Raw genomic sequence first — 10,820 nt, forward strand, 5'->3', positions numbered from 1 at the left:
CAGAGTATTGACTCGTTTATGATGCGTAAGGCATCCGTGGCTGGATTCCGGGGTTGTCCGGAAAGCCATGACTGAATTGCGGCCTTCGGTGGGCGTGCGACCGCGATTGGGCTAGAATGGTCATCCGCACGCCGAACACGGCGGAAAACCACAACAATATATATATATATATATATATATATATATATATATATATATATATATATATATATATATATATATATATATATATATATATATATATATATATATACATGTGTGTGTGTGTTATATCGATAGATATACATATTTTTGCCCAGGAAGGGTTATACTGGGTCATTTTTACCCAGAAACCAGTCCAGCAGCTGAGGGGGTGTGTCGCATTCGGATTCTCATGTATGTATAATATCTGAACGTCTTCACAGCTGTGGAGGAACTCTTGTGAAGTGTTTGAAACAGAAAAGGGCTAACCTTGAGTATCCTTTCATGGTGGCTTTATTCAGCTTCTTCGGCTTAAAGAGCATGGGAGGAGTCGATTTATTTATATCATTCTTGCCACCTGGGTTTAATTGATTAGCTGATAACTAATTGATTATTCCCTCCAGTCTCACCTCGCATTGATTTTGAATTTGTTTTCATAGAATAAAATTCTTCTTCTTCTTCTTTCGGCTGCTCCCTTTCGGGGTCGCCACAGCGGATCATCCGTATGATCCGCATAGTGATTTGGCACATGTTTTACGCCGGATGCCCTTCCTGACGCAACCCTGGTCGCCGATAGAATAAAATTAGCAGACAGAAATATATCATGATAATCGAAAGGAAAAGGTTGGGTTTTGTGTGATGCCATCTACCTTTACGGTCTCTAAATTATGGCACTGACAGAGAGACGACAACAGAGGTTGCAGGTCTGTGAGAACAACTGGGTCAGGGGGGTTGCAGGAGTGAAGAGGGTGGATAGAAGGAGGATGGATGAACTGAGAGAGGAGATTGATGTGCCGATAAGCTTGACAGGGAGATTGGTAAGATGTCAGCTGAAGTGGGCTGGACACTTGTTGCGGATGGAGGAAGAGAGAGTGGCAAAGAGAGTAGAGAGGTTGAGGGAGCAAGATAGAAGGAAAAGAGGTAGATCGCAGTTGAGATGGGAAGATTGTGTGAGAGGAGTGATATCAATAAAGTGGTGGTGGTTGAAGAGTGAAGACAGTTGGCTGAGGACAGGCTGAAATTGAGGAGTGTCGTTGGCAAGGCAGGACAGAAGCTTGGTACTGTTTGTTGGACCTCACCCCTTATTATAAAGGGAAGAGATAGAAGACGAAGAATAAAAGCGATAAATCACCTTATTTGGTTAATCCACCGATGCTTAACACTTGGTTCCTTTGGAAAACGATAATTGCTGCACATATGTCTCTCCAATTGGTGATTGCAGTACATTCTAGAATGAAACACTGTACCATCATCACAAAGCTATGTCGGCCACATTCTACGAGAGTGTAAAAACCAAGCCATGTGTTGTCATCGCTTCGGTGGTGTATTAATTTTTAAATCCGATTTAAAAGTTTTGTTTTTAGCTCGCCTGTTCGAAGAACAGAGCTATAGCGATACCCCCGGCGTGAGCGTCAGCGTGAGCGTGAAAATGTTAAATTTTTTGTATTACGGAAAAACTCCTCGACGGATTTCGACGAAACTTGGTGGGGGGGGGGTTAGGTATGGTCCAAGGATCATGCCATTAGATTTTGGACTTGGTCCCCCCCCCCCAAAAAAATTTTTAGAGAAATTTTTTTTGCATTTCTACATGTTTTAAGTGATTTCCATCCCCCAAGAATTCCCCCCCCCAAAAAAAATTGTTAGAGAAAAATGTTTTTTTTTTGCATTTCTACATGTTTTAAGTGATTTCCAACCCCCCCCCAAAAAAAAAAATTGGTAGAGAAAAAAAAAATTTTGTAATTTTTTTTTCAACAAATTTTCGTTTTCTTTTTTTTGCATTTCTACATTTTTTAAGTGATTTCAACCCCCCCCCCCCCCCAAAAAAAAAGTTAGAGAAAAAAAAATTTTTGTAACTTTTTTTTCAACAAAATTTCGATTTCTTTTTTTTTTGCAATTCTACATGTTTTAAGTGATTTACACCCCCCCCCAAAAAAAAAATTGTTAGAATTTTTTTTTTGCATTTCTACATGTTTTAAGTGATTTCCAACCCCCCCCAAAAAAAATTGGTAGAGAAAAAAAAAATTTTGTAACTTTTATTTCAACAAAATTTCGATTTCTTTTTTTTGCATTTCTACATTTTTTAAGTGATTTCCAACCCCCCCCAAAAAAAAATTGGTAGAGAAAAAAAATTTTTTTGTAAATTTTTTTTCAACAAAATTTCGATTTCTTTTTTTTGCATTTCTACATGTTTTAAGTGATTTCCACCCCCCCCAAAAAAAAATTGTTAGAAATTTTTTTTTGCATTTCTACATGTTTTAAGTGATTTCCATCCCCCCCCAAAAAAAATTGGTAGAGAAAAAAAAAATTTTGCAACTTTTTTCAACAAAATTTCGATTTCTTTTTTTTGCATTTCTACATTTTTTAAGCGATTTCCAACCCCCCCCCCCAAAAAAAAAAAAATTGGTAGAGAAAAAAAAATTTTGTAACTTTTTTTTTCAACAAAATTTCGATTTCTTTTTTTGCATTTCTACATGTTTTAAGTGATTTCCACCCCCCCCAAAAAAAAATTGTTAGAAATTTTTTTTTGCATTTCTACATGTTTTAAGTGATTTCCAACCCCCCCCCCAAAAAAAATTGGTAGAGAAAAAAAAATTTTTTGCAACTTTTTTTTCAACAAAATTTCGATTTGTTTTTTTTTGCATTTCTACATGTTTTAAGTGATTTCCAAACCCCCTCCCAAAAAAAATGTTGGAGAAAAGAACGATAACTGTCAGCACTGTTGACATATTTAATGAATAAGATATAAGGTTCACTTGAGTGACCCAGCAGTATTGGCGGTGGAGGTTTTGCACTCTCCCGAGTGCTCCCCCTCTAGTTTCCTTTCTAATGTTTTTATCTACCACACTATTTTTTATACGCCCGATATATATATATATATATATATATATATATATATATATATATATATATATATATATATATATATATATATATATATATATATATATATATATCGGGGCGTATTATGTGATACCGGTCGTCCGTCCGTCTGTCTGTCTGTCTGTCCGTCCGTTCCTGTCCGCACTCTAACTCCCAAAGTTTTCAACTTTCACGTTTCATATTTGGTACATAGGTACAGACTGAGATGGTGTGTCATGACATACGTTCGTCATCTAAAGTGGTTGCCATGGCAACCAGGATGCTGTTTTCCATGTAGTAGCACAATTCTGTATATACCTTCTTGTTAGGGCATATATTGTGCTCACTTGCGCTCTTGTTACTGATTACAATATACAAATACATATATTGCTTTATAATTATACTTCACTGCAATGCTTTATAAAAAATATTAATTATTAGACTCGTCTTTTAAAAACGATAAATGTATCAACAGTCGAGCATTGGGTGGCTTTGACACCAACTCTGGTTTCTTATGGTACGGGTGCAATACCCAAGAGAGAATGTCGCTTCCTTCCATTGGAATCATTGCAATTGCTTCAGCTGTTATTGTGCTCGGCTGGATGACATTTATCAACAATTCTGAGGATGAACAAATCAGCGATTTTGCAATCTCTCGACGTGGTACTTTATCGATGTGTTATGGCGTATTTTCCATTCCCGGTAGTTCAATAAACGTTCAAGAATAAAAGGTATATCTTTTAAATGCTTATGACTTCACTCGATAGTAGTTTTTGAGCGTATCAGTTTGTACACATTTGAATGGGTGGCCATTTTTTTCCCCATGCCATTCCTACATATGGAGTACTATTGTACTATCGTACTCCATGATACTTTTGTATTGTAATACCAAAATCTAATTTCAAAACTTACAAGATCTGATCACTCGACATTGCTGTGTGTACAAAATTCTCATTATGTCGATATAATTGAACACAACTATGTAAACAAAATAGAATCCTCATTATGAATCAAACAAATGAAACATTGAATTGCACAGTAACTTGAATGGATGCAGCTTCATGATGGGACAAAATGCATTTACGATGAATGGGACAGAATACTTGCCCAGAGATGGTATGGAATGCCGATGATGGGATGGAATGCATATGCGATGATGGGACTAAATGGCTGCCTTAAGAGGAGATGGAATGGCTGCCTGACAATGGGACAGAATGCATATGTGACGATAGGACTGAATGGCTGCCGGAGGATGGGATAAAATGGCTACATGAGGAGGCGGTGGAACGGCTGTCTGACAAATGGGACGGGATAGCTGACTGACAATTGGGACCGAATGGCTGACTGAGGATTGGAATGGAATAGCTGACCGATGATCGGGACCGAATGCATACATGACAATGGGACAGAATGGCTCCTGAGAAGTGGAGAGAATGGCTGCCTGATGGTAGGACAATACATGCGCAATTATGGGATGCAATGACTGCCAAAGGATTGGATGGAATGGCTACTCGAGGAGGGTATGGAATGGTTGTCCTACAATGTGATGGAATGGCTGCCCAACGATGTGATGGAATGCAAACGTGATGATGGGACAAAATGCATATGGGACGGAATGCATACGCGATGATGGGATGGAATGGCTGCCTGAGGAGAAGAATGGAATGGCTGCCGAAGAAAGGGATGAAATGGCTGCCCAAGGAGGGACTGAATGCATCTCTCCCACCACCATCACCCCACCCTCACTCCTTACACCACTCACATCACACACCACCCTATCCCTACCACCATCCTCATAATCCCACTCTACCCGCCAATACCAACACCATCCCGACTACTACACCTGCTCAGCAACAAACTAGTTTTTCTTTTACATTAGGCTATGGATTGTTTGTACACATAAGCTTATAAACAAATCACATGCAGAACAAAGAGATTAGTAATATATAATTGTACTTCATTGTGAACAAGCAAAAGTACCCGTCCCCAGTGACATGAAAAGCAAGCAAAAGTACCAGTCCCAGTGATGGGAAAAGTTTAAATCAATCTTATTTCATGGACTTTAAAAAGATTAATTGTGTTGCACTCTTGGTTTCACTCAGAGCTAAAGCTCTGAGCTACTTATACCTCCCACCATGAAATGGTGGTGCAACATCAGGCTGTGGAAGTTGGATTCGTTTAAAAAGAAGGAAAAATATAGATATTATAAATTGTGTTACTCCATGAAGATCTGTATTAAATAATGTACTTTAATCCGGATGTTCATGTTGATTTTAAAGATTACCGGAAGGGGTGATAACGTGACTGACTATATTGCATCAAGAAAAGTGAAAATGAAAATGCAAAATAACCAATGAGCAGCTTTTCAAACGCAGCACGGGAAGTGGCCGCCGTAAACAGGAGACCGACGGATGCATGGACAGACACCATTCCATTCTTCTCCTCAGGCAGCCATTCCATCCCATCATCGCGTATGCATTCCGTCCCATATGCATTTTGTCCCATCATCACGTTTGCATTCCATCACATCGTTGGGCAGCCATTCCATCACATTGTAGGACAACCATTCCATACCCTCCTCGAGTAGCCATTCCATCCAATCCTTTGGCAGACACCATGCTGAGCCTGGTGTTGGCGCAGTGGTTAGGGCAGCGGCTTGGGATCCAAGAGGTCCTGAGTTCAAGCCCCGTTGAGCCACTGAATTAATACACCAGGGGGTTGACTCAGCCTGTCATCCTTCCGAGGTCGGCGAAATGAGTACCAGTATACTGGGCCGGTGTATACCCCGGTTAAAAGAGGTGTACCATATCCCTGTGTCGTAAGAAGCGACCAGGGTTGCGTCAGGAAGGGCATCCGGCGTAAAACATGTGCCAAATCACTATGCGGATCATAATGGATGATCCGCTGTGGCGACCCCTAATGGGAGCAGCCGAAAGAAGAAGAAGAAGAAGATATATATATATATATATATATATATATATATATATATATATATATATATGATTACAAAAACATTATGAGACAATGTGTAAGTCAACATAACATATACGAATGGAACTTCGACTGAACCATTATAATCTGTATCTAACAGAGAAAAATCTAAATAATAATACTGGATTATTGTTTTTAGCCGCATCTCGCAGAGAGCTCCGCATTCTTCTTCTTCTTCTTCTTCTTCTTCTTCTTCTTCTTCTTCTTCTTCTTCTTCTTCTTCTTCCAAAACCTCTAGGACTCGGCTCTTTTATATACAGGATCCGGATCTCCTTAAATACTAAACACCTGTACACATCCTCGCATTGAGGGTGCCTTTTGAGAGTGTCTATCATCAACTTTTAAATATATTCGGACATTTGCTTTAAAGTGTCGAAAAGTTCACGTTACTATTTAAAGATTATTCCATTTAATGTGTTGTAATTTCGTAAATACACGATTTTCTCGTCATGAACAGGAGCCTCCATGACGGGTCTCGCTATTGGCTCCATCAAGGCACGTGACGAAATATCGGAAGTAGTTGTTGTTATTGCCTTTAGGACGCGGCTCTTGGACACATTTGTCCTTGTTATTTATTTATTTATGCAACTTACTGTGTCGGTAGGTGTATGTCATGCATCAGCAGTATCTGTTCAGAACTACTTCTACAAATAATACCATTACAACTATTACGACAAGTACTACTCCCCAAATGATTCGCACACTCTTGTGGGTTTGGCATTGTGGTTTTTCTCTCACATCTTTCACGAACCGGCTGGCTGGGCCTGATGTTCGACTGATCGTGATTTGGGCAGGAATTAGTCACTTGTTTAAGACGCTGGCAATAACTCGCCTATTCTTCATCAAAGGACACCATCCATTAATCCATTGGGACCACACTCTGTGCAGAGCATTGGTGCTGCCCAAGCAGTCTCCTGCATTATTGGGCACAATCCTGGACAGGTCGCCACTCCGACACAGGTTGCAAGCAAGCTGGCACTCATTTTGCCGACCTCGGAAAGATGACAGGCAGAGTCAACCCCACCTGGTATTAATTCAACAGCCGAGCAGGATTTGAACTCAGAATCCAAGGATCACAAGCCCACCACCCTAACCATTAAGCCAACACCAGGCATAAAGAACACTGTGGGATCTTTAATATTCACCAATTAAGGGTGGGGGTGGGGGGAGGGTCAGTTTAACATACATCCGAGGGACACAGCACACATCGATGCCTCGCCCTGAATGCAAAACACCATTTGGACAGTTTACCGTTGGGTTGGGAATAAAACCCAAACTTGACAGTGCAAAGGTAAATGTACCATCCTGTCGAACAATATCTGCTCAGAAATGATTTCAAATTAATTACCACTGCTTTAATCAACATATTTATAATCAAATGCTCCTATGTTTGACTATTTTTTCATTCTAACTGTTAAACTTTTCTATCCCATGCCAGCATGGTCACGTGATCCCCAGGTGTGGAAAGCGTGCTATACCTGCACCAGGAGTGCATGGCATGACGAGGAACAAGAACAAGCAAGGACTGGTTCTGTGGCCTGAAGTTGCTGGAAAGGAGACGGTGCAAGAACAGGAGCTACACTATTATGCTGTTGTTATGACCGGTATGAGAGAGCAAATTGAAGTTTTGGTTATTGTTGGAGCTAGAGTTAGAGTTCGAACTGGAGATGGAGGTGGAAATGTGGTTGGATTTACAATGAGACCCTCCATAGTGCAAAATGCCAAAGAGAATTTCACAAATTCTTGCTTGCTCCATCTTATCTTTCTCCTCATCTCATCCACCGTTTTTGCTCCCCCACCCTCACCTTTCTCTCCACTCGCCAGTCATCTCTTGCCATTGTTTGCATGTCAAGCTATGTTACAGGTGTCAGCGGCAGACAAGTATATGTATACAAAGTGAGACTTATGTCGGTGCAGATGCAGGCAAAAGCAAGGTAAGAAAAAGAGTGTGCCGAATGGAATGCAAGGCACAGTACAGTACATACCACAGGTAAATACAGTAACAGGCTGGATTCGAACCCGAGGTAAAGAGACGATTTGCATACATGCTGCTCATGGTTTTGCTGAAGATGCATCATATGACCACGAGCACCTTCTCTCACTCTGTCTCTGTTTCTATACCTATGTCTCTGTCTCTGTTTCTATATCTATGTCTCTGTGTCTGTTTCTATGTCTATGTCTCTGTCTCTGTTTCTATATCTATGTCTCTGTCTCTGTTTCTATATCTATGTCTCTGTCTCTGTTTCTATACCTATGTCTCTGTCTGTTTCTATATCTATGTCTCTGTCTCTGTTTCTATATCTATGTCTCTGTCTCTGTTTCTATATCTATGTCTCTGTCTCTGTTTCTATATCTATGTCTCTGTCTCTGTTTCTATACCTATGTCTCTGTCTGTTTCTATACCTATGTCTCTGTCTCTGTTTCTATATCTATGTCTCTGTCTCTGTTTCTATATCTATGTCTCTGTCTCTGTTTCTATATCTATGTCTCTGTCTCTGTTTCTATATCTATGTCTCTGTCTCTGTTTCTATACCTATGTCTCTGTCTCTGTTTCTATATCTATGTCTCTGTCTCTGTTTCTATACCTATGTCTCTGTCTGTTTCTATATCTATGTCTCTGTCTCTATTTCTATATCTATGTCTCTGTCTCTGTTTCTATACCTATGTCTCTGTCTGTTTCTATATCTATGTCTCTGTGTGTGTTTGTTTCTATATCTATGTCTCTGTGTCTGTTTCTGTATCTATGTCTCTGTCTCTGTTTCTATATCTATGTCTCTGTGTCTGTTTCTATGTCTATGTCTCTGTCTGTTTCTATATCTATGTCTCTGTGTGTGTTTCTGTTTCTATATATATATATATATATATATATATATATATATATATATATATATATATATATATATATATATATATATATATATATATATATATATATATGTCTCTGTGTCTGTTTCGATAACTATATCTATGGCTCTGTTTCTATATCTATGTCTCTGTGTCTGTTTCTGTTTCTATATCTATGTCTCTGTGTCTGTTTCTGTTTCTATATCTATGTCTCTGTGTCTGTTTCTGTTTCTATATCTATGTCTCTGTGTCTGTTTCTGTTTCTATATCTATGTCTCTGTGTCTGTTTCTGTTTCTATATCTATGTCTCTATGTCTGTTTCCATAACTACCTCTATGGCTCTGTTTCTATCATCTATATCTATGTCTCTGTTTCTATAATAATCTATATCTCTGTCTGTTTCTGTTTCTATAATCTACATCTTTGTCTCTGTTTCTATAATCTATATCTCTGTTTCTGTTTCTATAATCTACATCTTTGTCTCTGTTTCTATAATCTATGTCTCTGTATCAAGGATTACAAGGAAATTATGCAGGAGGAGGCCATTTGGCCCATCATGCCTGCACCACACCAATACCAGATTTAATAAATCCGTCAATACCCCTTCCATTCGTGTGCAGCCTTTTGGCTGCTACACTGGTACTCATTTCGCCGACCTTGGAAGGATGACAGGATGAATCAACCCCCTGGTGTTAATTCAGCGGGGACAGGGCTTGAACTCAGGACGCTAGGATCCCAAGCCACCACCCTAACCACTAAGCCAACACCAGGTTTTTATCTATATTTCTGTCTCTATATCTATTTCTCTGTTTCTATATCTCTGTCTTTGTAGCTACGTCTCTGCTTCTATATCTGTCTCTATATCTATGTCTATTTCTATATTTATGTCTGTCTATTTTTTTATCTCTATGTCTGTTTCTATATCTATGTCTCTGTCCCTGTTTCTATCTCTATGTCTCTGTATCTATGTTTCTGTCTCTATCTTTCTCCTTCTCTCTTTCTCTCCCACCCAGCCCCTCCCTCCTCATGTTTTCTCAGCCTGCACTCCGAACCAAGCAGCCCTTCCCCTTACCCTGTGCTTGTTTGCTCTGTCAGTCTATGCAGGCAATGGCACCCCTGGGGGAGAAGGGCTGGGGTTGGCAGACACTATGTCAGATGCACGCCTTTACTTCCCCTTCTTTACCCTTTCTCCCCCAATTCCTCCTTCCATGCTTTCACACATAAGATGGTTGAGGGAACAGTGAAATGTTAAAGAAAGAGTGAAATAAAGAAGGACTAGTGAAAGGAAGATGAAACAATTTTCATGAAATCTGATGAGATTCTCATCACATCTTGAAAAAATAGATCTCATGTGAAAATGTAGATTTTTGTGAATATCTATAGTTGCTGGAACCTGATCATGCATAAGTGAGAAAAGCAGCAGGAGGAATTGTGTATATTGATTGTATTGTGGGCAGAAATGAGGGGAATATATAACATGGGTACTGAGGATATGAGTACATCATGGGAACCGAATATGTGTGTATGTATGTATACAGTAAATGTATGTATGTATAATCATGGTTTCTAGACCACTTCCAGAGGTGGTTCTGGAGCACATGGCGAGAGTTGAATGACAATGCAAGCAAAGGCATGGGCAGGTATGGAGGCAAGGCAAAGGCAGGCAAAGCATGGCATGGCAAAAGCAGACCAGGCAAGATGCAGTACAAGAGGAGGTCGACACACGAAGCTGTCCGGCCTCGGTCTGGTCTCGTGAGGTTGTGGACAGAGTGCGGTGGCGCCGGCTGGTCTGAAAACGGGCTTGGACCTACCCTACGGTCTCCTCCCCAACCTATCACCTATGCCTGTCATTGTCCATACTCACCCCCATTAGTATTTTATTTTTATCTATTTATTTTGTTTTATCTCTTTTTTAATTTATAATTATGTATGTCCCTAGCCCCCTT

The 10,820-nt window shown here is 39.8% G+C and overlaps 1 long non-coding RNA gene across 1 annotated transcript in view; it reads left to right on the forward strand.

Moving 5' to 3' along the window:
• The window catches only part of LOC147018150 (uncharacterized), a 116,848-nt gene extending 108,434 nt beyond the window's left edge, over positions 1-8,414 (forward strand). The window contains exons 2-3 of the long non-coding RNA XR_015062295.1: positions 7,469-7,634; positions 7,855-8,414. This is a non-coding gene — a long non-coding RNA (uncharacterized LOC147018150). The remainder of the gene's footprint in view (positions 1-7,468; positions 7,635-7,854) is intronic.
• Positions 8,415-10,820: the final 2,406 nt, after the last annotated feature.

The sequence above is a fragment of the Eptatretus burgeri genome, chromosome 10 (assembly GCF_056783735.1).
Source record: "Eptatretus burgeri isolate ZD-2024b chromosome 10, Ebu_testis_v1, whole genome shotgun sequence".
Taxonomy (NCBI): domain Eukaryota; kingdom Metazoa; phylum Chordata; class Myxini; order Myxiniformes; family Myxinidae; genus Eptatretus; species Eptatretus burgeri.